This window comes from Pongo pygmaeus, chromosome 1 (assembly GCF_028885625.2).
Source record: "Pongo pygmaeus isolate AG05252 chromosome 1, NHGRI_mPonPyg2-v2.0_pri, whole genome shotgun sequence".
In the NCBI taxonomy this organism is placed as follows: domain Eukaryota; kingdom Metazoa; phylum Chordata; class Mammalia; order Primates; family Hominidae; genus Pongo; species Pongo pygmaeus.
This window is the reverse complement of record NC_072373.2, coordinates 32,084,978-32,112,831: the sequence shown is the minus strand read 5'-3', so window position 1 is coordinate 32,112,831 and position 27,854 is coordinate 32,084,978.

Here is a 27,854-nt window from a genome sequence, read left to right as displayed (position 1 = left end):
TACTTGATTGGCAAAAAGGCAAATATGCATTTGTTCCTGGCCTAGCAGTGTGTATGGCACATAGTGAGCGCTCAGTGGATATTTGTTGAACTGAACTGTCAAACTGAATAGACACAGCCCAGGAGTCAGTTTCATCACTGGCAATGTGGTGGGTATTCAGTCATCCCCATGAACAAATAGGAGCAACTGTACAGTAATCCCTTTCAGAAATTGATATTTAAAAAGCAGCTAGTTGAATCAGTAGCTTGAATAAAACATTCACTGGAACCCACTTATGATAATTAGCAAGCCAAAGGAAGCTTTTCTGCCATAGTCGACAGAAACACTATTGTGTTAGAGCAATCCAAGGAAGGTAGTAGAGGGCAAAACAGAGCTGAAGGTGATATCAACCTCAATGCATGGAAATAGATTCACAATACTGGTTTAAGGAACACCAGCACTGGCATTCAGAATAAATTAAAAAGTTTTAACCAAGGGAAAAAGTGTTTCTGTCACTGCAAGTAGCTCTTTGCTGGGATGAAATGAGACAAAATACACTGAGCAGTGAACTAGATGTTCTCATGGTCTGATTATCTATAGACCTTTTCCTACATTCATTATTTTAAAAATTATGACTTTGCTGTTCTTCTCTCAATCCTGCCTTAGCAGGTAAATGAATTCATTAAACTATCTCAAATTACTGATAATAGAAATGATCAATGCAGCCTCTCTCTGCACATCACTCTCTCTGCACATCACTTTCTGGCAATTACTACTGCTAGAGATGCAACAAGAAGAGCTCTTGCTGCAAAGTGAATTTGAAAGACAAACTTAAAATCTGTCCTACATGAATGTAATGCATCAAATGTGACATATAGAAGCAACACTATGGATAATGTTGAGGAAATGCATGGAAGAAGAGCTGAATTAAGAAGTGTGTGTTTAAAACTTATAAGAAAAAAACACTAAAAAGTGTGCAAAGGACATGAATGGACACTTCTCAAAAGAAGACATTTATGCAGCCAACAAACATGGAAAAAGGCTCAACATCACTAACCATTAGAGAAATGCAAATTAAAACTGCAATGAGTGGTGAAACCTCGTCTCTACTAAAAATACAAAAAATTAGCTGGGCGTGGTGGTGGGCACCTGTAGTCCCAGCTACTCGGGAGGCTGAGGCAGGAGAATGGCATGAACCCGGGAGGCGGAGCTTGCAATGAGCCGAGATCACGCCACTGCACTCTAGCCTGGGTAACAGAGCGAGACTCCATCTCAAAAAAAAAAAAAAAAGAAAGAAAGAAAGAAAAAAAACGCAATGAGATACATCTTTGCCAGTCAGAATGGCGAATATTAAAAAATCAAGAAACAACAAATGCTGGCAAGGTTGTGGAGAAATAGGAATGCTTTTATACTATTGGTGGGGATGTAAATTAGTTCAACCATTGTGGAAGATGGTGTGGCGATTCCTCAAAGATCTAGAACCAGAAATACCATTTGACCCAGCAATCCTGTTACTGGGTATATATCCAAAGGAATATAAATCTTTCTATTACAAAGATAAATGCATGCATATGTTCATTACAGCACTATTCACAATAGCAAAGACATGGAATCAGCCCAAATGCCCATTAGTGATAGACTGGATATACACCATGAAATACTATGCAGCCATAAAGAGGAATGGGATCATGTCCTTTGCAAGGACATAGATGGAGATATAAGCCATTATCCTCAGCAAACTATCACAGGAAAAGAAAACCAAACACCGCATGTTCTCATTTATAAATGGGAGCTGAACAATGAGAACACATGGACACAGGGAGGGGAACAACACACACTGAGACTGAGAAAAAATAGCTAATGCATGCTGGGCTTAATAGCAAGGTGATGGGTTGATAGGTGCAGCAAACCACCATGGCACCCGTTTACATATGTAACAAACCTGTACATCGTGCACATGTACCCTGGAACTTTAAAATTAAAATTAAAAAAAGAAGTATATGTTTCCTACCTTGTGCAAAGCATGATAAAAATTGGTTCAAATATGAGAACTGGGCTCTGTGGGTGTGGTGATACTATAGGACATTTCTTGCATAGTACATTTCTTAAAGTATTTTACAAGAGGTATTTGGGTTTCTAATCCCACCAGAGGAACACAACAAATAAAACAAAACAAAAAGAATGCTTAAGCTGTTCTGCCACTGATGAAAGAATAATATAATAAATAGCATGTATCTTGCCATTGTGAATTCTGTGCCAATTGAAGAATAAGACAAAAGTCAGCAGGTAAAACCAAAATGTCACTTTTACTACTGTTGAAGAATAATTTGAACAATACAGTATACATGGTATATTGAGACAAATCAACCTGTTAACTGAACAAGAGGATCTGGCAGACTTACCTGCCCAATCTCAGGTAGGGCTGGTGGATGACAGCCCCATCCTTTCACCACTACCCATCACGTGACAACAAAAGAATCTGTCCTGGTGGAGGCAGGTGGAAGAATGACTGTTCGCTGTGAACAGCTTGGCTTCAGTAAGGAAGGTAGCACTAGATTGAACGTTCCCAGTTCATTCTTTCCTGTTTTACCAGCAATATTTTCTATGTCAATGACAATGAATGCAACATTAGGAGTGGAAAGCAGTGTTCTCTTCTTCACAGAATAAATTGGCACAAAATTATTGATATTTTCTTGTCAACCTAGCTCAACTTAGATTTCCAATGATTATAATTTGATTTTATTCCCAAAATGAGTATTCTCTTCTATCTACTTCCAAAATGCATACATTGTTAATCATAGATACTATAAACACTTTACTCTCAAATGAATTTATATTTTTACTCTGCTCTCAGTAGTTCTTTCACACACAGTCATGCTTTGCTTAATGATGGAGATAATTCGTTAGGTGATTTCATCATTGTGTGAACATCATGAAGCATACTTACACAAACCTGGATGCTATAACCTACTACACACCTAGGCTATATGGTGTAGCCTATTGCTCCTAGGCTACAGACCTGTACAGCATGTTACTGTACTGAATACTACAGGTAATTGTAACACGATGATAAATATTGGTGTATCTAAACATAGAAAAAGTACAGTAAAAAGATGGTATTATAACCTTATAGGAGGACCATTGCCGTGTGCTTGGTTCGTCATTGGCCAGAATGTTGTTATATGGCACCTGATTGTACTCTATAAATTCCGATTTATACCGCCTACTTCTAGTTTCCAGGAGCACACCTGTATGGTTATGTAATATAGTACTTAGCAGGGTATTACATGCAATTAGATGTTAAACATGTGCTCCAACAAAAACTTATGTTGAACAACATAGCATATTTCCTGTACTTATCTTTTTTCCCCAGGAGCTGCAATTTCTCCGTCTATTCTCCATCTATACTATTAAAAGATTTAGTTTTGCCTCTAAGGGAATTAAAGAGATTTGTAGCTAGAATAAAGCTATGGCGAGAGCAAGAGAACATTACCTTTACTGTCAGCACAGTGTTAGCAAACATAGACCATTGTTTTAGTTTCAGTCTACAGTATAACACTGTCTTTCTACTTATTTGAGGTTATTCGCTGTAATACAAGTGTAAAAAATGTGACAATGTTGAGTAGGTTGGAAGAGGTAAACGATAATGATAGACCTAGAAGTGAAACTCAAATTTACCAAGATACCATGCCCTCATCAATTGAAATATGTCACATTGGATTTGCTGACAAATGGAACTGGGAAAAGCCTTTTGAAATCTAAACTGTTTGTAAGTAGAGGTACTTCTTTATCACAGGGAGTAAGTTTTATGTTTTCATTCAGGCAGAGTTAAATGATTTGTTACCGTGTTTCAACATATGTTGCATCAGGCAGAACTGGATCTTATTTGCATTTCACACAATAACAACTAGAATTTTATTCTTATTTTTATATTCAATGAGTATAATTTTCCTGCTAAGATTTAAACAGAGGTCTTCCCTTTTCAGAAGTCTGGTATACCAGATAAACTGAGGGAACTTCCTGCCGCAAAACATACTTGTTAATGTACTCCTCTACCTAGGGGAAGAAAGGAAATCTCCAAGTATCTCTCCCCTACCCCACTTCAAAAGGGAGAGAACCAACCATAGAGATCAACGACTGCTGGGAGCAGTGAGTCATGAACAGGCCAGAGGACCCACACTATCCTGATAGCAATGCCAACGGCAGCCCTCCATCCTACAAGTAAGATGCAAGGCTTTGGCCAGTGGTAATGAGTGGGAGCTGAACTAGACAACTCCTCATTAAGACATAACCCTGGTAGGGAGCAAAACCCCCTTCCAGGGGAGTGTAGACTGGTGGCACCATCTGCTCCTAGCAGAGGCAAGCATAAATTGTATCTGGAGGAAAGCACCTCCAATTTAATCCTGCAGAATCTCCACAGATAAAGATGGTGCAATTTGGAGTTCACAAAGATCATCAAGCTCAAAAGTGAGCAAGTTTCCATGGGGGAGCATTTTTTAAAAAGGAGAATTAAAAATCAACAGATATAGACTCCCGTGGACTTCATATATTTGATTCATCACAAACAGAATTGAATAGTCATATATGAAATACATGAAGAACTGAATGATGGAATCACACGAAAGTAAGCAGCTACAGGAGATTATCAGGAATGATTACATAGATCTGAGTGAGACAAAATGGAGTTCCAGAAGTGGGAATATAATTGTTGAGCAAAGCCCTCAGTGAATGGATTAAACAGCAGATTGAATACAGAGAGAATTTCCTGAAAGATATAACTGAAAAATTAGTATGCAGCACAAATTAACAAGAAGATATAAAACATGAAATTAAAATTAAGAGAGGTAAAGGATAACATAAGGCTTAATATACAGGTAATCAGAGTCCCAAAAGAAGATCATAAGGTAATTTGAAGTCATAATTGCTGAGAATTTTCTAAGTGATGAAAAATATAAACCCACCTTCAGGAAATTTAACATTTCTCAAGCAGAATGAATAAAAACAAATCCATGCCCAGAAACAGCACAGTGACACTGCAGAAAACCAAAGTCTGCGTTTTAAAAAGTTTGGATTTAATTGGCATATAATAATTGTACATATTTATCGGGCACATAGTGATATTTCAATACATGTATACAATGTATAATCGTCATTTCAGAGTAAGTAGCTTCTTATCCATCACCTCAAACAGTTTCTTTGTATTGGGAACATTCAAAATGCTGTAATCTAGCTGTTTGAAAATATACAATAAATTCTTCTTTTTTTTTTTTTTTTTTTTTTTTTGAGATGGAGTCTCACTCTGTCGCCAGGCTGTAGTGCAGTGGCGCAATCTCGGCTCCCTAGAAACTCCGCTTCCCGGGTTCAAGTGATTCTCCTGCCTCAGCCTCCCGAGTAGCTGAGACTACAATAAATTATTCTTAATCATAGTCTTCTTAAAGTGCTGTAGAACGCTAGGCCTTATTACTCCTATCTAGCAGTAATTTTGCATCAGTTAACCATCCTCTCCCCATACCCCCTCTCCTTTGCAGCTTCTAGTAACCAGTACTCTACTTTCTACTTCTGTGGGTATAACTTTTTAGTTCCCACATATGAGTGAGAATATGCAGTATCTGTCTTTCTATGCCTAACCTATTTCACTTAACGTAACATCCTTCAAGTTTGTCCATGTTACCAGGAATGGCAAGATTTCATTCTTTTTTATGGATGAATTGTATTATATTGTACATATTGTGTACATATACCAACTTGTATTTATCCATTCATCTGTTGATGAACACTTAGATTGATTCCGTATCTTAACTATATTGAATAGTGCTGCAATAAAAATGGGGGTGCAGATAACTGTTCAACACACTGATTTCCTTTCCTTTGGGTAAATACCCAGTAGTAGTGGAATTGCTGTATCATATGGTTGTTCTGTTTTTATTTTTATTTTTTCAGGAAGCTTCATACTATTTTTCATAATGGCCGTACCAATTAACATTCCCACCAAGAGTATATAAGTTAGCTTTTCTCTGCATCCTCACTAGCATTTGTTATTTTTGGTCTTTTTTTTTTTTTTTTTTTTTTTTTGAGACGGAGTTTCACTCTTGTTGCCTAGGCTGGAGTGCAGCGGCGAGTGGCAAGATTTCAGCTCACTGCAACTTCTGCCTCCCAGGTTCAAGTGATTCTCCTGCCTCAGGCTTCTGAGTAGCTGGGATTACAGGCACGTGCCACCATGCCCAGCTAATTTTTGTATTTTTAGTAGAGACAGCGTTTCGCCATGTAAGCCAAGCTGGTCTCGAACTCCTGACCTCAGGTGATTCACCCCCACCTGGCCTCCCAAAGCTTGTTACAGGCATGAGCCACCATGCTGGCCTATTTTTGGTCTTTTTGATAATAGCCATTCTAACTGGGGTGAGATGATATCTCGTGATTTTGATTTGCATTTCCCAGATCATTAATGATATTGAGCATTTTTAAATATACCTGTTGGTCATTTGTATGTCTTCTTCTGAGAAATGTCTATTCAGACACTTTGTCCATTTTTCATCAAATTATTTGATTTTTGTTTTGTTCTGTTTTGTCTTTTGCTGTTGAGTTGTCTGAGTTTCTTGTATATCCTTCATATTAATTCCTTGTTGGATAAATAGCTTGAAAATATTTTCTCCTATTCTGCAGGTTTTCTCTTCACTCTGAAGATTGTTCCTTTGCCATACAGAAGCTTCTTAGTTTGGTATGATCCCATTTATCTATTTTTGCTTTTGGTGCCTATGCTTTTAAAATCTTACTCATAAACTCTTTGCCGAGACTAATGTCCCGAAGCATTTCTCTTCCTTCTAGTAATTTTATTGTTTTGAGTCTTACATTTAAGTCTTTAATTCATTTTGAGTTGATTTTTGTCTATGGTAAGAGATAGGGGGCTAGTTTCACTCTTCTGCTTATGTATATTAGTTTCTCCAGCACTATTTATTAAACAGGGTGTTCTTGCCTCAATATATGTTCTTGGCACCTTTGTAGAGAAACAGTTGGCTGTAAATATGTGGATTTATTTATGAGTTCTCTATTCTGTTCTATTGGTCTATGTATCTATTTTTATAAAAGTACCACATTGTTTTGGATTTCATAGCTTTGTAGTATATTTTGAAGTCAGGTAGTGTGATGCCTCTAGCTTTTCTTTTTGCTCAATAATGCTTTGGCTATTTGGGGTCCTTTGTGGTTCCATAGGAATTTTAGGATTTTTTTTCTATTTTTGTGAAGAATGTCATTTGTATTTTGAACCTGTAGATTGCTTTGTGTAGTATGGTCATTTTGACAATGTTAATTCTTCCAACCCATCAGCAAAGGATAGCGTTCTCTTTTTTTTTTTTTTTTTTGTTTCCTTTTCAACTTCTTTTATCTTATCCAGAGCAATTGGGAAAGAGAAAGAAATTAAAGGCATCCAAATTGGAAAAGAGAACCTCATATTGTCCCTATTTGCAGATGACATGGTTATATATATAGGAAAACCTAAAATTCCATTAAAAATCTCTAAGAATTGATAAATATAGTAAAGTTGCATAATACAAAATTAACATACAAAAATTAGTAATGCTTCTATACACAAAACTAGCTGAAAAGAAATCAAGAAAGCAATCCCATTTCCAATAGCTATTTTAAAATTCTGCTTTTTAAAAGTAGCTGCAAAGGAAAGGAAGATTACCTACAAAGGAATAACAATTTGACTACAAGAGACTCCTCAACAACAGCAAAAGAAGCCAAAAAATAGAGGAATAATGATTTCAGAGTATTAATAGAAAATGACTATTAACCAAGAATTCGGTATCCAGAAAAACTGTCAGTCAAGAATGAGAGTAAAATAATGGACATTTGATTTTATAATAAAAGTATCTTATTTTATAATTTTATAATGAAAACTTCCCTATCAATAGGCCTGTGCCAATGGAACTTTTAAGGAATGCATTTCGGGAAGAACAAAAATGATTTATAAAAGGATTAGCTGATGTTCAAAAAGAAATACTGAGAATATAAAATAACCAAAAAATGTAAATTTAAACACTGCTTGCATAAAATAATAATAATGTTTAATTTGTGCAGATGTATTAAGAGCAGAACAAAAATATTGTTAGCAATAGTCTTAATTCAAAAGGGAAATGTTGGAGTTAAGTGTCCTGAGGTTCTTGTAAAGCACAAGATATACATGGTAGCAAAATTCCAGCTATATCCAACTATATAATAAATTTTAATAAATTTAAAGAGATTAAACTCATTAAGATATATTCTCAGAGTAGACAGAAATAAACTGTTATATGCTGTTTACAAAGGATACACTAAAATAATACAATACAAAGAAGAATAAAAGTAAAAAGAAGGAAAATTATATCATTCAAAATAAAAAATGAGCTAGTTTTGCTATATGATTGTCAGACAAAGTAGACTCTGAGACAAACAAGCAATATTAAGACTCAACTACTTAATTATATGAGGTTAGGTAACCAGAGAGACATAACAGTTTTAAACTTGCATATTTCTATTAAAATAGACTAAAAACAAAAAAAATAAAAATTTATAAAGCCTGAAGGAGAATTTTTTTTATTATACTTTAAGTTCTGGGATACAAGTGCAGAATGTGCAGGCTTGTTACATAGGTATACACATATCACGGTGGTTTGCTGCACCCATCAACCTGTCATCTACATTAGGTATTTCTCCCAGTGCTATCCCTCCTCTAGCCTCCCATCCCTCAACAGGCCCCAGTGTGTGATGTTCCCCTCCCTGTGTCCATGTGTTCCATCATTCAACTCCCACTTATGAGTGAGAATATGCGGTGTTTGATTTCTGTTCCTGTGTTAGTTTGCTGAGAATGATGCTTTCCAACTTCATCCATGTCCCTGCAAAAGACATGAACTCATCCTTTTTTATGGCTGCATAGTATTCCACGGTGTATATGTGCCACATTTTCTTTATCCAGTCTATCATTGATGTGCATTTGGATTGTTTCCAATTCTTTGCTATTGTTAACAGTTCTCAATAAACATATGTGTGCATGTGTCTATAGTAGAATGATTTATAATCCTTTGGGTATATACCTAGTAATGGGATCGCTGGGTCAAATGGTATTTCTGGTTCCAGATCCTTGAGGAATTGCCATAATGTCTTCCACAATGGTTGAACTAATTTACACTCCCACCAATAGTGTAAAAGCATTCCTATTTGAAGGAGAAAAAATTTAAATCTCTAATACATTGAAAGATCTCACTATCTCTTTCTTAATTGGACAAGCAGAAAAAATAATAGTAGAGATATACATAATTTATAAAATAATTTAGGCAAATCACAACATCTACATATTAAAATAATAATATGTTATGGTCAAATCATTTTATTCTAGGAATGCAAGGATGGCTCAATGGGTTAAAAAAAAGGATAGCTCAATAGATGAAAAAGGAATACAAAATTCACTATAAATTTAAAATTAAAAAAATTTGAGGAACATTAATACAAAGGTATTAGATTAAATGGGAATAACTATTTCAAACTATCAATCAAAATAATATTTCATGATGAGACATTAAAGTGGTTAAGCAACTGTACTCAATATTTAGTCTCCTTTGGGTTCAACAGTAGCTTTGTGGCTAATTGATCTTGTGCAAATTAACTTATAAAACTCAGTTTGTTCACCTATAAAATGGGGACAATAATTGAACCTACCTAAAAGAGGTTTCTATGATTACATTAAGTAATCTATGCCAGCCAAAAAGTAAGAGCTCAACAAATGGTAGCTTATTATTCCTGGAGGTACTCTTATGAGAGTTAGAACAAAGGCATGAACACAAACTGATTACTTATTTGACATTGTTCAAGGAGTTCTAGTCAATAGACGATAAGGCAGAAATAAGAAAAAACTAATTTAAAAGATGTAAAAACTATAGTAATCTACTAGAAAATTCAAAAAACCCAATCACAGACAATTAGAACTAGTAAGATTTGGTAAATTTATTCAGATGACTACTAGTAAAATAAGTACCATATACATATAGTTAGAAAAAGCAGTCATTTGAAATATTAATTAAAAATATGTATATTAGAATAAACTTTATAAGAAATGTATAGGACCTATATGTTTTGTCCTGAATATGTAACATACAAGACTATAATGAAGGACATGAAAGACATGAAGAAATATTTTTATAGAGAGACTTCATTCCTGGGAGACTGAATAGTGTAAAAATAAGAGTTGTGCTGCCTTTTATATAATGAAGAACAGGGGAAATAATGTATTTGTACAATGTAAGTGTTTAATTTGTATAATGATTTCATAGTTCATCTAGAAAAATTTATTTTTCAAATAATAACAGAGAAAACTGTTAAAGATAGTAAAAATGCAATGCAGTGCTAATTAATTAACAGAGATACAACTGGCATAAAGATGAACAAAATGACACAGAAATGAAAGACCAGAAACATACTTAAGTACTGGTGGTTTTAAATCAATGGGTAAAAATCTGTATTATTTTTAAATGATTCTGGGACAATTGGTTAATTACTTGGGCAAAAAAGAGTATATTTACCTCATACTATATAACAAAATTAAAATAAAATGGATTAAATAATTAAATATAAAAAAATAAAATCATCTGCATTGCAGACATTTCTAACATTAAATAGAGAAAGATGCCAGCTGGGCATCATGGTTCATACCTGTAATCCTACCACTTTCGGAGGCCAAAGTGGGAGGATTGCTTGAGCCCAATAGTTCAAGATAAGCCTAGGCAACATAGCAAGACCCTATGTCCACAAAAAATTACAAAATCAGTGCATGGTGGCACGTGTCTGTAGTCCTAGCTACTTTTAGGAGGCTGAGGTGCGAGGATGGGTTGAGCTCAGGAGTTCTAGTTTACAGTGAGCTAGGATCACACTACTACACTCCGGACTGAACAACAAAGCAAGACCCTCTCTCTATAAAAATTTAAAATATAAGAAGGGAAGATGCCATGAGGCAAAGATTGATATATTATGTTACATAAACCTTGAAACTTGATATTAAAGAACCCACGAAAATTAGAAAAAGCATTTACAACATATATGACAAAATTTACATTACTGATGCAAAGAGATAATCTTATAAATCAATGAAAAAATAGCAATATTTTTAAAGTAATTTACAGAAGAAGAAATTCAAATGATCAATTAAACCTAAAATGTCAATCTGATTACAATGAAATTAATGTCATTTTTTACATAGCAAATTAAAAAGTACATATGCCCAATTTAATGATATAGTAATCATGGTTGTGAGGAACGGGGCTGGGAGTTGACATGTAGAAGCTGCATTCTCAAAAACTGTTGGCTGGAGTTTAAACTAATATAAGCTATCTAATATGTAATTTTGAAGTATGAATGAAGAGCCTTAAAAATAATACATCCCCTTTAGCCCAGTAATTACATATCAGGAATTTTTCCTAAAGAAACAGTTAAAGATGTGCAAAATTATTTCAGTAAAATGATATTTATTCAGAGTTACACAAGCAAAAATTTGAAACTTAAATATATAATATATTATACATATAAATATATAATATACATTTAAAGATATGCTTTGATATAGTACATTTATATATTAAATTTTATATAATATAAATGTTAAATACATTTATGTAACATATTTATATATAGTATTGATATGGTTTGGCTGTGTCTCCACCCAAATCTCATCTTGAATTGTAGTTCCAGTGATCCCCAGGTGTCTTGGGAGGGACTTGGTGAGAGGTAATTGAATCATGGGGGCAGTTACCTCCATGCTATTCTCCTGTAAGTGAGTGAGTTCTAAGGAGATCTGATGGTTTTCTAAGGAGCTTTTCCCCACTTCGCTCTCACTTCTCCTTGCTGTCGCCATGTGAAGAAGTATGTGTTCACTTCACCTTCCCCTTTATAGGTAATAGAACTTGGGATAATTATTATTTTCTTCTTAATGTCTTCTGATACTTTCTAAACTTTATAATAAAGCATGTATCATTTTAAACTCCAAACTAAGTGTAAAAAATATAGTTTAAAAATTATGTATGTATTTATTTGACATATTATAATTGCACATATTTATAGGGTACAACTTAATATTTTGATACATATCTATATATCAGAATAATCCAACCAGAGTAGTTAGTATATCCCACACCTCATGCATTTATCATATATTTGTGTTGATAGCCTTCAAAACCTCTCTTCTAGTTATTTTATAATATAAAATATTTTACTGTTAACCATGGTCACCTGACTGTGCAATAAAACACCAGAATTTAGTCTGCCTATCTAACTGTAATTTTGTACCTGTTGACCAACCTCTCCCCATCCTTTCCTCCCCACTGCCCTACCCTTGACTAGTAACCACTATTCTACTCTCTGATTCTTTATCAACTTCCTTTTTAGATTCTACATATGAGTGAGATCATGCAGTATTTGCCTTTCTGCATCTGGCTCATTTCATTTATTAATAATATCATGGCCTTCAGTTTCATTCATGTCATCACAAATGACAGTTTCACTCTTTTTTATGGCTGAGTAGTTTTGTGTATATATACCACATTTTCTTTATCCATTCATCTGTTATTGGGAGCTTGATTTACATAAATTATGGTGTGAGTCAATAGAATTCCATTCTGCTTAAAGGGTCAACAATAATATTGTCAGTCTAGTACTCATTGTCTAATATGTAATAATTTCTACAGATTTCTATAAATTTTCATTGTAATGAAAAAAAAGAAGATGCTCTCATCCTACTTTTCATGCCCTCCAATAGCCATGTGTGTATGTGTGTAGATGGTGGGGAGTTCTTACATCTTTTCTGCCTACATATGCTCAAGTTGGCTTATGAAATAATGAAATAATTGTAGTAGACTAAAGAGTCATAATACTTAGAAACAACTCCATTGCAGAGACAAAGAAAAATACAGTTGTATTAAAGAATATAGTCCTACTAAAAATAACCACATAGTCTTAAATCATCCAATTGGCTGGGTAGTCGAAATCCCTGGGATCCAAGTCTTCTCTCTCTTCTGATAGTAAATACCCCTTTTCTTTCTGTGGAGAGATATGCTATCATAAGTATATTGTAATTCTGTGGAGACAGAGGGTGAGTTATTTTTCAAGAACCTTCTATTCACAGCAGGACAGGCTCCTCACATGCCATGCACATGACTTCATGCCCCGACTCACACTGTTTCTCCTATCTAAAATATTCTTTCCTCCAGAAGAAACATTGCCTTTGTCATCAAACAGGCATGGATTTGAAATCTGGCAGTACTAGACAACTTGTGTGACCTTGGGCATGTCCATTAACATGTATGAGGTCTGATTTCCTCATATGTAAACTGAGTACTACTTCTTTAAATGATCACTATGGTATTTAGATAAGATAATATATGACACTTGTATGTGAATTGCCTATAATGTGTTTAGCATATAAGAAAGACACAATAAATGATGGATATTGGATAAAATTCATTTCTTTCACTTTCCAAATCTTGTCCATTCTGCAATGTCCCAATTTCAGCTCAAGTCCCAATTTCTCTGTGACTTACTCTCCTCACAAATTTAGCCCATATTAATGTCACTTTTCCCTTAATTTATATGTTTATTTTCTGCTCATTAACTATAGCACTTAACTGTATAAGATTTGATTTGTTATAAAATTTGCTTTGCCTGGATAGGTCCTCAAATAATGCCATTTTGTTGAATGTCGTTTTGTTATAACATGGGTGACAAAAAAATTGCTTCCTGGCAAGGCCACTGACTGTGGGGAGTTGCACATTTTCCCCATGTCTGCGTGGGTTTTCTCGAGGTACTCTGGTTTCCTCCCATTAGGTGAATAGGATTGTCCCCCTAGTCCCAGTGTGAGTGAGTGTGGGTGTGTGTGAGGGCACCCTGTGATGGGATGGTGGTCTATCCATGGTGGGTTCCCACCTGGTGCCCCGAGCTGCCCAGATGGGACCTGACCACCCTCAACCCTGAACTGGAATAAGCAGGTTGGAAAATGAATGGATACAAATTATTGTCAAATAAATATTCTTCAACTCTACAATAATCACACAAATGCATGCCAATAAATGATGCAGTACGAAATTGCTCAGTGAGTCTGTCCTATTTGTGATTGTTTTTGAACTTCTTGGTGATAGGAAGTGCTCCTTACAATTTTTGCTACGCAAACATTTATTGCTTGATTTAACCTACAACCACGACGATGGTAGCCATTTACTGGTTCACCAAAAATTGGGTAAATAATTATCTTACTCGTTGTTATTCATCTTTCTTAAATGTATACATAGCTCACATTTATTTCAAAGTTTAATATTATTACAAGTGTTTTGGTCTTTATTTAAAAGTTTGGTTATGTTTTGTGATCACAGATATGCCGTGTGAACTTAACTCTTGTTTATATCAATTCACTTATGGTAAAGTTGGTTTTGTTATACAAAGTTTCGCTTAAAGTCACAGCTTCTAAGAACTTAATGATAACATTGGATGACATTGAGGACTTGCTATATTTACATATATTATCTTCCCTAGTGTTTACTACATCTCTCTTTTCTAATTTCTAGTTTTTGCGGGTACATATTAGGTGTAAATATTTATGGGATATGTGAGATATTTTGACACAGGAGTACAGTGCATATTAATCTCGTCAGGGTAAATGGTGTATCCATCACCTCAGGTATTCATCCTTTCCTTGTGTTGCAGACAATCCAATTATATATACTCTCTTAGTTATTTTAAAATGTACAATTAAATTATTATTGACTATAGTCACCCAGTTGTGCTATCAAATACTAAATCTTAGTTATTCTTTCTATCTTACATCTCTTTTAATTCCCTCCCAGCTCTAAACACAGTGCTGGGCACTAGTAGGCAGCCAATAATTTACATATATTGTAAGCTCCTGCAGGGCAAAGACATCTCTTACATCTTTTTTGCTTTCTACTGTTTATTTGGGTACACACAAAAAGATGAGCTGGTTTAAAAAGAACATAAAGCTTTTAGACTAAAAAAACAGCCAAAAATAGAGAACCACTTAATAATTTAAAATACAGACATTACATGATAACGCAACATGGAAAAGCCACCCATGAATAATTACAGTTTGGTAAAAGTGACTCTATTCCATCCTGCCTTGTCCTTTTAGAATTCTCTCTGCAGCAGCTGGGTAAATTGATTCATCTCTTTCCCTTTCTCTGTCCTTCGCTTCCCTCTCTTCCTCCTCCTTATTCTTTAACAGCTTTATTGAGGTATAATTTACATATCATGCAATTTACTCAGTGTAAGTACACATTCAGTAATTTTTGATAAATTTATAGAGTTTCTTACATCTCTTTTGATTCCCCCCAGCATTAAACACAGGGCTGGATATTAATAGGCAGCCAATAAGCCCTTACTGGAAGAATTTAGTTATAGATCTTTAAGTATTGAACCAGACTTCTTATTGTAGTTGGTTCACGTGAACTACTATTTAAAACCCAAATCCATTATGACATGACACTTTTCCTGGTAGTCTGAGCATTAGTATCTTCTCTAAGCCATACAGAAGGATAGAATACTGAGTTGTTCTTACATGGAGAATTCAGATACTGCATATACATTCTGAGAAGAGTTGTACTGTCAGCAGTTTCAGCACTTGACGCTGCTTCGAAGATTGAACCCAGACAAACTAAATTCTGTTCCTGAATAACTAAATACTCTGAACTTCCCAGGCAAGAACTAAACTCTTGTAACAAACAGTTCACTCAAAGGATTATACCTGTGTGTCAGACACATGCTTTAATAAGTTATGTTAAAGGCCTTTACAAATTCCAAAGCAGCATACAAACGAAAGAAATTGAACTTTGTGATTTATACTCACTTATTTTTCCTGGGCTGATAGGTTCAGTCACTTAGAGGACAATGAGCATTCTTTGGTGCTAACAACAAGAGAAAAAGTTTGAATATATTTTGCTGGATGAGAATGTGGTAACAATTAAGAATTTTCTTTAAAAAGGTGAATTTCATGTTTTCTTTTTTTAAAAAAAAATGCTAGTAACAAATGCAATCCATAAATATTAGATATTTTAATTTTTGTTAAACATTTTATGTTCACTATGACATTTATTTATAGGCCATCAGAAATTCAATAGAAAATCAGGGAATTAAATAAAAGAATAACTTCACAGTTTACAACTGCATCTCATTTTATTTATAGTAAGCCACGCTTAAAATATATCATTTTTGCCACGTGGTTACAAAATCCTTTATTATGCTTTAAGTGTGACATAATATTTTTCTAATTTGATGTGCAAAATATAATAAATGATGTTTGTGTCTGGAAGAAAAATGTATTTTATTTTATTATCAGGAATAAATATGTATTGAAATAGTACAGGAATGGGATTAATGAGTATATATGAAGATATGATCAGATCTCCCCCACCCCACCACTACCACCACCACACACTGCTTAAATCTCTTCAACAAATCTTCATTGGTCTAAGACCATGGTCCTTAGCATGGTGAGCACGGTGCATAAGACCTTCCTATCTAGCCTTCTAGGTCTAGAGTCAATTCTCTGGTCACCGAACTTACTTTATGTCCCAATATTATCAAATAATTTATAGTTCCCAAGACAATCACTGCTATTCCTATTTCCTGCACATCTATTTCCTTTCTCAACATTGCTGCTCCTTCCCTCCCTCCACCTGGTTCTCCCAACCACACCCCAAGACTGAGTGTCTGGAAAAATCCCCATTCATCCTTTAAAACTGTTCAGATACCTATTCTGGGAAACTTTTCCTGCTTTTATACACAAATAGATTAAACACATTGCTTTTTTCTGTTACTGTCTGTGGGTTTAGGGGGTACTATTTCTGAACCAAGAGCAGAGTTCTATTATTTAACCTTTTCCTCTGTTTCATAATTATTTATTTACATGTCGGTCTCCCCTATGAAACTTGAGATCCTCGATGGCAGGAACCATTCCTTATTGACCTCTGTCTGCCCACTGTTGGACACTAGGCCTGGCCATGCTCAATAAATGTAAATCTCTTACTTATTCTAGGCCTAAACAATTAATTTTATATTTTTAAAAATATATCCTGAAATAACTTTACAAATGATTTGTACTCATTTATATTGTCACCAGAACACAAAAGTAGAAGAAGTTTAATGCAAGTTTCATCATCTGCTCACCTGCACTGGGTGTTACCTTTTTCTTTAAGTTACGCATGACCAGCAACGGTGGCAGGGTGGCAGGGCAAGGGCTGGGGGCATGCGGAGTGTGAAATATGCTAGAAAATATAACCATATACTAGAAACATGAAAATCATTACCTTGTATTTCTCAGGTAGTAGGTTGGAAACAGAGATTTGGGGTTACCTAAAGAGTGTGGTGCCCTGAATGCTTCTGACTGGGTCTTTTTATGAATGAGAAGATCCATGTCATAGTGTCCTTTCCAAGCACATTTGGAAAGTGAGAATTTGGCAGTGCTCATGCTTGTTTTGGGCTAAGTAATAATTTTTATACCCTTCACTATTCACAGTTGATTACATGATTGTGGATTTCAAAAATTGCACACTTCCTTTTTTTCTGTGTTTACACATAAGTCAATATTAATGTTTAAGTTCACTTCTTGTTTGGAAGCAAGGCACATACAGTAAGAGTAATGTGTGTCATTTTTTCAGCCTCTTGGAAGCTAAATAACTCTTTCCCTCCTCTGGACTATATTTTCTAAAGATATTTCTTGTTTCACTGATAAGAATAATCACAGAGGACTTTTGCCCCCTAAGGTGTTATTTTGATCTTGGGAATTAAGCTCTAATTGAGCAGCTGAGAAAGATCCTGCTATAAATGTTAATGATGAAGCCAGCTTTTCTAATGAACTCCAGCTGATGAGGGGGAAGGAGGAAGGAAAACGGAAACAGCAAGAGGTATTGGGAGATGAGCTGCATGGAGAGATAAATAGTATCCCCAATATTCATGTCCACCTGGAACCTTAGAATGTGACTTCTTTGGAAATAGGGTCTTTGCAGACATAATTAATTAGCGATCTCAAAATGAAATCATCCCGGACATAGTGTGGGCCCTAAATCCAATGGCAGGTCCTTATAAAAAGAGAGGACACAGAGAGACACAAGGAGGAGACAGCCATATGAAGATGAAGACAGACATAGGAGTTATGCCACCACAAGCCAAGAAATGCACAGGGTCACCACAAGCTGGAGGAGGCAAGGAAGGTGTCTTCTCTGGAGCCTTCAGCGGGAGCATGACCCTGCTGAGACCTTGATTTCGAACTTCTAGACTCCAGAACTTCAAGAGAATAAATTTCAATTGTTTTAAGCCACGAAGTTTGTTATGACACCTGTAAGAAGCTAATAAAGGCTGTATTTTTCAAATTCAGTAATTCCTTATCAAATATCGACTGTTTGCCAGGCACTGTGCTAGGGGCTGAGTATACAGTAACGAATAAGATAGACATTAAACCAATGGACTACTTATGCTACTGTGAGAATATAAAATAAGGGTATAGTTTGAGGATTTGAGGAAGATTTTGCCCTAAATAAGGCAAAGCATGGGTAGGAGTCTCCAGATGCATATTATTATCCAGGTGAACAGGAGGCTACAGACCATTACAGTAGAGGAAAGCTATACATTCTAAGGAAAGTACCAAAAATCTGAGATATTTGGCTGGACTAATTGAGAAAATGTATCTTGCCCATGATGTTTGAGAGAGCAGTGATGCAGGATGATGGTGCAGGAGAGGCAATTGGGAAGGACCTCATGTAAGTCCTTGTAGGGTACCTTCAATATTAGATACTTTATTATAAGGGCAATCACAAGCCTTCTGAAGCATTTTTGGAAGGGTGTAATGGGATTCGAGTCATTTTTAAGAGGTCACTCTGGTTACTCTGTAGAGAAGGAATTGGAGGAAGGCAAGAGTGAGTACAAGGTAATCACATAAGAGGTCAGTGCAGGGGTCCATGTCATTAGTGGAGATTGTAAGATGTAGGTGGATTTAAGATACATTTGGAGGATAGGCATTACAGGACTTGATGTATAGGGGAAGAAGTGAAATAGAGAGATGGCAAGAATATACTACAAGCTGAGTAGAAAAACTCAAAGAGGAACATGTTTTGTGGAGACAATGACCCTAATACTTTCGGGTATGTTCTTAGAAGAGTCTTTGAGACATCTAAGTAGAGATGTAATGTTTGTCATCAAATATACAGTTATAAATTGAGACACTCTCTCTGGCCTGAAGATATAAATGCAAAGTCATCTGAATTGGGTTGTATTTGAAGCAATGGAAATGAAAGACATCACCTAGGAAGAAAATAGAGAGGAGATAACCTGAGAAACAGAAGTGCCCCTAAAAGATACAGAGATGGACTTTTAAAAAGAAAAAAAAATGGCAGGAAATAGCAGAGGAAAACTATCCGATGAAGCTAAGGAAAAGAAGTGCCTTAAGGAGAAAATAGGTCAAACGCCAATGGGTATCTTAGTAAGGTGACAATGAAAAATGTCTCTTGTATTTAGCAATGGAGAGCATTAGTGATCTTACCAAAAACTATTGAAGTGGACTACGGTGGGCTGAGGTGGAGGACGGGGTGCCCATAGATCACAGGAATGAGGAATGCTGAGGGAATAGAGGATGCCCAGTCAGAATTCAATGCTCATCTCCACCCCAGTGTCTAGGTCTTACAAACTGCCTCAGAAGCAATTCTCGGTGGCCTGACATTGGGTTTCTATGCTCTGGTAGAATGAAAGCTTGAAGTAAAGATTATGTTCAATTGTGTAAAAAGGAAGTTACCTCTCTTCATACACCTGAAGACACTGAGATTGATCTTGTTGCAATGAAGTGAGTTGACGAAGCATTGCAGCAGAAAAGGAGGAGATGAGGCATCATGGAAAGAGAAGAAATAAGCAACACATTCAACCCTGGTGAAGACATTTGTTCAGACTCGCCAGCAGAGGCAGACAGGCTAGAAGTCTTTTTGCAGGATTTGTGTTTTATGCAGCATGTTTGGTGACCAGCTCTCTTCCAGAACTTAAGATCTAGAAATTAGTATCTGCTTCTCCCACCCATTCATTTAAGCTAAGTCCAAGTAATGTGTTTTTTAAATTATTATTATACTTTAAGTTCCGGGATACATGTGCACAACGTGCAGGCTTGTTACATAGGTATACACGTGCCATGGTGGTTTGCTGCACCCATCAACCCATCATCTACATTAGGTATATCTCCTAATGCTATCCCTCCCCTAGCCCCCACCCCCTGACAGGCCTTGGTATGTGATGTTCCCCTCCCTGTGTTCATGTGTTCTCATTGTTTAATTCCCACTTATGAGTGAGAACATGTGGTGTTTGGTTTTCTGTTCTTGTGTTTGCTGAGAATGATGGCTTCCGGCTTCATCCATATCCCTGCAAAGTACATGAACTTATCCTCTTTATGGCTTCATAGTCTTCCATGGTGTATATGTGCCACATTTTCTTTATCCAGTCTATCACTGATGGATATTTGGGTTGGTTCCAAATCTTTGCTATTGTGAATAGTGCCACAATAAACATACGTGTGCATGTGTCTTTATAGTAGGTCCTCTGATATTCAAATGATGGAGAGGAATCTCTGAGCCACCTAATCTCTAATGTTCCTTCAACCCAAGCATTTTATGTTTCAAAGAGGATAAACACAATGGCTACGCCTGCTTCAGTGTCTTGATAAAAGCTGATTCCATTTCATGTCTGATCTTTCAGATGACGGTCTCCAATTATTAGTGTGGGTTTCCGATTTCATTTCTAAATAAAATTCAATGACTACCTAAATGGACTGGAACTGAATCCAAGAAAGCTTGATCAAAGCCATGTCTTAGGAAGACATTTTCACAACAAAATCCAAAGTCTTGGATCTTTAAGGATTTGAATGTCATGAGCTTTATTTAATATATGCATTTTAGTTAAAAAATATGTATTTCTAAAGCAAATCATCTCATTTTGATAACAGATGTCCTTTCCAAGTCCTTTGACTTTTGCAAGAAAAAGTGGTTTTTTCCTAAGCTTGACCCCAAAATTGAATATTTTCCCTCTTTTTTGTTTGCATATGTATTTGCTATATCAAAAGTAAGTATTTCATAGTCAATGCAGACAGCAACCCATGGGAGACATGATGTGACCACAGAGATAGAGAAAATGGCATCTGAAGCAGATATCATTATCACCGGCACGTAAAGGTTAAGCCCAGTACCCTTACCAAGGAGGAAGCCACTTTTGGGAAGGAATGTGCCAAAGAGCACAAAGGGATGAGCTGGAGAAAGAAGCGGCAGCCCAGCAACACACAGGGGAGGAAAAGGCTGTGTCTACATAGGCAATTCGCTTTAGGCTACTTTAATATCTTATTTGATTCTCACAACACCTTGTGAGGTAGTACCATTTATTATTTCCATTTTTGAGATTATTAGACCAAATTTTCAAGGAATTAAGGTACACAGCTAGAAAAGAGGACTGGTGAGACTTGAATCCAGGTCATTCTGATTATTTTCTTACTGATAATTCCTAAAGGTAAGTGTAGGTTCTCTGAACTAATTATTTATGTTCTTCAATGCCTGCATCTCTGTGGGCATATGACAGCTTTCCTATCCCTGACTAGCACAATTGTAAGAGCTAACCTGTGGAAAACTGATATTGGTTTTATTTACTAGCATAAAGGACAGGGCTTTTATTTGTCTCTCTTTTTAGGGAAAGGGAAAAACAGCACAAGTAGAGTCTCATTCACATACTTCATATGGAATTTTCAAGCCAAGTAGACATTTCTCAAATGCAAATAGTAATAGTACTTACCTCATAAGGCAGTTGTGTTTTAATGAGATCATGCATTTACCTAATATAATACTTGTAATATCATATGCACTCAATCAATTCAATCAATCTTGGTCATATTATTTTGACCATTACTATTATTATCTGCCATATAACATATATTTAAAGGTTATAATTTTTAAATTAAAAATTTATTGGTGGTATTATAGATTTCAGCACTATTATGAATATTTGAATACACATTTTCAAACTATTTTAAATCTTTCTTGACTTGAAATAATTTATAATGCAAGAAATAATCAGGGAGGTGTTTCTCTTAGATCTGGGTTTTAAAAGGATAAATCCTTAACTGAATCTCATTTGTTACAGGTATACTCAATCAAATACTTTACAAGTATTGGCCAAATTCCCTCTAAAAATTATTTTTGAAGACATGTCTTATAATGCAACATTAGATATTAAATAAATATTATAATTATGCATTATTTTCTGTTATTTGTTGACAGTAGTTATCCCCATGTTTTGAGTTTCTAAGTGGAGGGATTTTAACATGATGGGACAACCATTTTAGCCTCCCAGGCTCTGTTACCTCACTCACTCCTCCAAATGATCAGACTGGTGAGTTTTAGACGAGAAAGAGGACTTGATAGCGTATCTCTTTTCACTCCCTCTTCTTTCTCATCTCTGCTCCTCTGTGCCATTGTGTTTACTGCCACAGGTTCTGTCCAGGTGAAGGGGTCCTGAAGACTATAGGTTACCCAGGGGCTGAGTGAGGGCATTAGGGGTCCCATTGTTGCCACACAACCAAGCCACTTTCTCCCAAAACTCCTTGTGCCTTGCTCTTTTGTTTCTCTTTCAGTTAGCTCTAAATCCAAGTGGGGATCAAGGGAAACCATTTGCAGCCCCTTAAGTGACCAACAAATATGTCTTTATTATTTAATGCCTTTAGGGGAAACAACACACAAAATAGTTGCTATAGATATCATTTTAATATCTGGACCTCAATAGAAAAAATCAACAATGAAAAGAAATGCTCCTGGCCCTTGAAAAATTTATATATTTTGCTAGTTTTTATACTTTGATGGTTTATGTATTTTGACAGTTTTGTGGACATCTAATCAGATGTTAGCACTTAAAGAAATAAAACAGATATAGGTACATTATGTGTTTTGATCAAATCCAGAAAACTCTAAGATGTATTTTATAATTTAATTTGCAATTTGAAAGCAGTCTTTCCTTTTAGCCATCCAATGCCAGATTACATAAAATTCATGTATTAGTAATTAAATTATGTCATGTATGTAAAAGTCTTTTATATATGGCAAAAAACATTATGCATATAAAATTGTAAAACATTTTGATTATAATTATTCCATATGTAACATCCTTTCTCTATTTCTACCTGAGCATTTAACACTCAGGCATAAGCTGGTTATAGAGTATATGGGATTAGCTGCCTTCTTTTCTGACTCCAGAATAATTCTTACCAAGAAATTTTTTCCAAGTAGAAGTTAAATATTATTCTTGTTTTCTAACTAGCAGTCTTTAACAGACCGAAAAATCAATGCCATTTCCTCAACAGCAAATTATATTCCACTTCTGTACATTATAGCACTTTTCTTGGAGTTGATAAATAAGAAAAAAATACTGATGGTCATTTAACTTGTAGGATTTACTTAAACGAACTGACAAAAAGAACTTAACTCTTAAAATAATTGATTTTTCTCTCCATCAGATGAAAAATGTACAATAGAGTAAATGAAAGTCTTTTAAACAAAAGTAATTTTCTATTCATTAAAGGAAACATAAAATACACTTATCCAAGCCTTTGAAAAAAATTACTTGCAGGTTATTAACCTATTTTTAAAGAAAGAATTTTTAAACAGTGTTCAGAGCATTTCCCAACCTGGTACACATTAAAATGGAAAATTTTTCAAACCAAATAAATATTCCTACCCCAATGTTTTTGCTATATACCGATGCAGTAAAATAGCTGAATGTATGTAAGTGATTTGAAGATGACAACTCTCATGACAGGAAATGGCAGCAGGCATACCTAGAAAAAATCTATACTGACCTCACCACCGCTCAAATCCTGTTGGCTGTTGTCACTCCAAAGGCGATATCACATAAAAGCTTTGCAATCTTTAGCTTAAGTTTCCATAGTAGGGCAAAATCCTATTACCTCTAACCCACCCTCTTAGACATCTATTCTCTTCTCTTCACTTTTGCAAACCACTGACAGTTTCACCTAGGCAAAATGTTTTTCACTCAGATTGGTTCTTGTTACCATCCTATCCCAAGTCTTTTTTTTTTCTTTTTTCTTTTTTTTGAGACAAAGTATCGCTCTGTTGCCCAGGCTGGAGTGCAATGGCACAATCTGAAACCTCTGCCTCTTGGGTTCAAGCAATTCTCCTGCCTCGGCCTCCGGAGTAGCTGAGATTACAGGCACCCGCCACTACACCTGGCTAATTTTTGTATTTTTAGTAGAGACAGGGTTTCACCATGTTGGCCAGGCTGGTCTCGAACTCCTGACCTCAGGTGATCCACCCACCTCAGCCTCCCAAAGTGCTGGGATTACAGGCATGAGCCACCACGCCTGGCCTTTACCCCATATCTTCTCATTATAAATGATCAGTTGTATAAAATAATAGACTGGTTAATTATGTTTTTCTTAAAGTTAAATTATGTAGCACTCAACTCCATTTGCCATCTCCTATCTTCACTGGTTTAACTAAATTTTTCCATAGCTGAAACTCTGTTGGGATTCAAACTGTGCTTTTTGAATTTAATTTTAACATATTTTGAACACTTAGCTTGTTTAAATGTTCTTGAAATCTAGGGATAGAAAAAGATTAGTTGTGAATTCTATAAACATCATCCATAATTTAGAAAATGTATAGAATTTATAGACATGAGTCTATAGTCCTCTATTCCAAAAAAGTTGGTTGCAAAGTTTAAAAAGGAAAAATTCAACTTAATCTTGCCTATTTATACAATGTGAGACGATTAGCATTTGCTTGATATTTTACCATGCTTTACACATGTATCTTGTAGACACGCTCTAGGATAAAAGAAATAGCAAAGATTTCTTCTAAGATCTCATCAGTGATCAATCCAGAAATTGCTAGATGTTTTATATCAGAGGAAACTAATAAGATCATAACTTTGTTATTGTGCAATCTGCCAAAAAACAGTGGTTCCCATCCCAGTTTCATCATTTAGTTTTGGGGCAGGTCCCTAATTTTCTTGGCCCTTGGAGAGGGAGTTCTCATGACTGTCAAATCAAATAATCCCCTAAAATCACTAATTTATTTAAAAATACTTATTCGCTATCTACAAAGTGCTAGTGTCATTCCCTTTACCTGGATGTTCTTTCCTTCTCCTTGCATGAACTTTATTCCTACTCATCCTTGAATATTTAGGGCAGATGTTAGTGTCTTCATGAAGCCCCTCCCCACCCTTTCTCAAAGGATGGCGTAGTAGAATTCCCAGGATAATGTGACTCACTCTCCTCAACCAGAATGAGAAGAGTAAGTTGCTTTATCCTGGGAATTTCTTCTTTTTTTTGAATAACACATTTATTGAGATATAATTCACATGTCACAAATTTCATTCATTTAAAGAGTGCAATTCAATAGGTTTTGTATATTCATAACATTATGTGTCGATCACTATGATTTAATTCTGGACCATTTTCATCACCCCAAAAAGAAACCTCATACCATTATCAAGTACTCCCCACTCCCTCTTCCCACCACCTCCTAGCAGCAACTAATTTACTTTCTGTCTTTATAGATTTGCCTCTTTTGGACATTTTCTAGAATGAAATAAAAATAAGTGGGCTTTTGTGTCTGCCTTCTTTTACTTCATTTACTAATGTTTTTAAGGGTCATCCATGCTGTAGCATGTCATTTTTTTTATGAACAAATAATATTTCATTGTATAGACATACCACATTTTGTTTATTCATTCATCAGTTGATGGTCATTTGCGTAGTTTCCAGTTGTTTTTGGTTACTATGAATAACGCTGCCATGTACATTCACAACGTCAAATCAAATAATTCTCTAAAATCATTAATTCATTAAAAAATATGTGCATGTTTTATGTGGGCATACATTTTCAATTCTTTTGTATATATACCTAGAAGTGAAATTGCTGGATCATATGGCAACTTCACATTTAACATTTTAGGAACTGCCAAACTGCTGTACAAGTGGCTGTACCATTTTACAATGCCACCAGCAATGGATGAAGTTTCTAATTTCTCCACATCCTTGGCAACACTTGCTATTCTCCATCTTTGTGACTTGAGTCAACCCAGTGAGTATGAAGTGGTATTTCATTGATATAGTTTGAATGTTGTCCCCTCTAAATCTCATGCTGAATTGTAATCCCCAATGTTGTAGGTGGTGTCTGGTGAGAGGTAACTGGATCATGGGGGAGGATCCCTCATGGCTTGGTGCTGTCCTCACCATAGTGAGTGTATTCTCACGAGATCTGGTTGTTTAAAAGTGTATGGCACCTCCCCCTACCTCTTGCCCCAACTGTCGCCATGTGAGATGCCTGTTTCCCTTTCACCATCAGCCATGATCGTAAGCTTCCTGATGGCTTCCCAGAAGCCAAGCAAATGCTGGCGCCATGCTTCTACAGCATGCAGAGCCATGAGCCAATTAAACTTTTCATTACAAATTACCCAGTCTCAGGTATTCCTTTATAGCAATGCAAAGAATAGCCTAACACACTCAGTGTGGTTTTGATTTGATTTCCCTGATTAATAATGAGTCCCTCTACATAATTAATGATGCTAAGCATTTTTTAATATACACTGGAAGATTCTTAAGTGTGGGCCCCAAATATTATTTATTTTACTATCTCAAGAACCAAATACAAACTGGCATGTCGTAGGGATACATTTATAGTAATATTTATAAAAATAATGAATACATATTTAATTTTTATCAGTATGTGATGATGAATTTTATGTGTCAACTAGACTGGGTTAAGAAATATCTAGAGAACCGGTAAAGCAGTACTTCTGGGTGTGCCTGTGAGTGTGTTTCCAGAGGAGACTGGAGTGTGGATCAATAGACTGAGTGAGGCAAGTCTGCCCTCAACGGAGCACTATCCAAATGGCTGAGGGCCTGGATAGAACAGCAAGAGCAATTTCTTCTCTCTTTCCTGGAGCTGGAATCCTCCTCTTCTCCTGGCCTTAGATAGCGGAACACCAGACTCTCTGGCCTTGGCACGCCAGGCCTTATAACGCAGCCTCCTGGATTCTCAGTCTTCCGGCCTCAGACTGAGAATTATACCATTGGCTTCCTGGTTCCAAGGCTTCTGGACTAGGACTGAGCCACACTATCAGCATCCCAGGGTTGCCAGCTTGCAGACAGCCTGTCATGGGACTTCTCATCCTTCACAATTATGTGAGCCAATTCTCCTAATAAATCACCTGTTTATCTATCTAATCTATCTATCTATCTATCTATCTATCTATCTATCTATCTTTCCATCTTACTGATTCTGGCTCTCCGAAGAACCCTCACTAATGCAGAATTTGGAACCAAGAGGTGGGGCTTCTGCTATAATAAACACGTGAAAATGTGAAAGTGGCTTTGAAACTGGGTAATGGGTAGAAGCTGGAAGAATCTGGAGGAGCGAGCTAGAAAAAGTCCATATTACCATGAATTAAGCCTTAAGGACAATTTCATGAGCGCTGAGAAGACGAGCTGTAGGAAGTACCTAAATCTTCTTAGGGATTACTTAAGTGGTTATGATTAGAATGTTGGTAGAAATATAAACAGTAAAGGCCATTCTGATGAGATCTTAGACAAAAATTAGGAATATCTGTGTGTGCGTGTGTGTGTGTGTCTGTGTGTGTGTGTGTTATTAAGTGTATGCCCCTTTAAGGCTTTTAATTGTGATTCTCTTTACATTTTATCCTTTCCTTATTGGAATAGTTCCTGCATTTCTACAAAGTCACAATAAAAACATAAAAGTAATTTTTTTTTTTTTTTTTTTGAGACGGAGTCTCACTCTGTCGCCCAGGCTGGAGTGCAGTGGCGC